The sequence below is a fragment of the Pygocentrus nattereri genome, chromosome 28 (assembly GCF_015220715.1).
Source record: "Pygocentrus nattereri isolate fPygNat1 chromosome 28, fPygNat1.pri, whole genome shotgun sequence".
Classification (NCBI taxonomy): Eukaryota; Metazoa; Chordata; class Actinopteri; order Characiformes; family Serrasalmidae; genus Pygocentrus; species Pygocentrus nattereri.
In genome coordinates, this window is record NC_051238.1 from 8,605,106 (window position 1) to 8,606,621 (window position 1,516).

Genomic DNA, 1,516 nt, shown 5'->3' on the forward strand with positions numbered 1-1,516 from the left:
CAGCTCATTGGCTGTTCGCGCTCACCACGTCATCAACGTACATGAGGCGACGGTTTAAACTCTTACAGCTTACAAGATCCTAATGCGTGGCCACGACTTAGTAAGCTGCTATCTGGTTCCCATGCCTTACTAAGGCGACGCCACGACTTAATTATCTCATTCCCACACCTTACTAAGTCATGGCCAGGCATTAGGGCCTCGTTCCCGCGCGTTAATAAGGCGTCGCCACGCTACAGGATTTCTGTAGGATTTCTACAGGATGTCACCAGTGGGGCTCCGTAGTTATCAAATATTTCCTGTGGCGAAATGAACGGCGGCACGAATAACGTTTAGAACTCAGCCAGCAGATGGCGGAGGAGACACCACTGAATACGAGCTTGGTGCACTACATAGGGAACAGGAGGTTGATTTGAGACACAGCCGAGGACTTCAATTTTGTTAGTGGTTTGTCGGAAACTGGAAAGCTGACGGCGCGGCCACGCAGAGCGGAAGAGAAACGCAGCAGAGCAGAAGTTTTGTTTGGCGTTTTTTAGGCTCTGTGAGGCCTTTACTTTTATTTCACTCTTCCGAGCTCCGTAAGTTTCCGTGTGTTTGTGTATATTGTGTGTTGCCGATGGAGAAGTGTGCAGAGTGTAGAGAAGCAGGCGTGGCTCTGTGTTCCTCAGCTTGTTTTTCGAATTTCCCCGTTCCACCTTAAAAGGTGCAGCGGTTACGTTCAGCGCCCGAGGCGCCAGAATGCAACTACGGCACTATTTAAGGTGGAACGGGAGAATTCGCAACAACCTGACGAATACAGCTTCCTCGCTAACGGAGAGGCTTACTCTTCATCCCTGTTATAAACATCGACCTGTTTATATTTGTAAAGTCGCTTAAACGAAACGATGTGCACGTTTAACGAAAACATAAAACTAAAGCAAAATTAAAAGAAGATTAATCTCAGCTGTTTAGCTGTTTTAGCGTACAGTCTAGCTTACTAGTTTTACAGTCTAGGATTACTAGTCATTGTTTGCGCATATGTTGTCCTAAATTATTTCACTCTACATTGTGGTTACGCTGGATAACGTTTATATCACGATCCAGTAACTGCCCCCCGTTTAGGGCAACACGCACAGCAGAAGCTCATTTTTCTGTATTGTACATGTTCAGCATGTTGTAGCAGTTCAGCTATCAGCCACGCATTTCTCCACATTTCTCAGTCCACCCACATCCACCCTAATATTACCCAACCGTGTCTTGTGCCTTGTGTTTCCACGCCTTTCCAGAATAATCTGAGATCTGATTCACTTGGAGCTCATCCAGAATCCTCCTGATAGCATTTACAGCGCTAGAGAGACCCTACATGGTCAGTGATGACTTCACTGTAACTCGTGGCTGAATCAGTGTGACCTTAGGCCTTATGGTGATTGACGTTGATCAGATTTGTTTACTAGGCTGTGTTTTAGGGGGTCTTCTTCCAGACAGGAGATGGTGCTGTTGTGCCAGCACTTTGCCAAAACCCGAGTTCCTCGACGTGTCC

General features: G+C 46.8%; 1 protein-coding gene across 1 annotated transcript in view; it reads left to right on the forward strand.

The window, feature by feature from the left end:
- The first annotated feature begins 432 nt into the window (after window positions 1–432).
- The window catches only part of bcap31 (B cell receptor associated protein 31), a 37,550-nt gene continuing 36,466 nt past the window's right edge, over window positions 433–1,516 (forward strand). The window contains exon 1 of the mRNA XM_017720428.2: window positions 433–575. The gene's annotated coding sequence lies outside the window, so the exon portion shown is untranslated. The remainder of the gene's footprint in view (window positions 576–1,516) is intronic.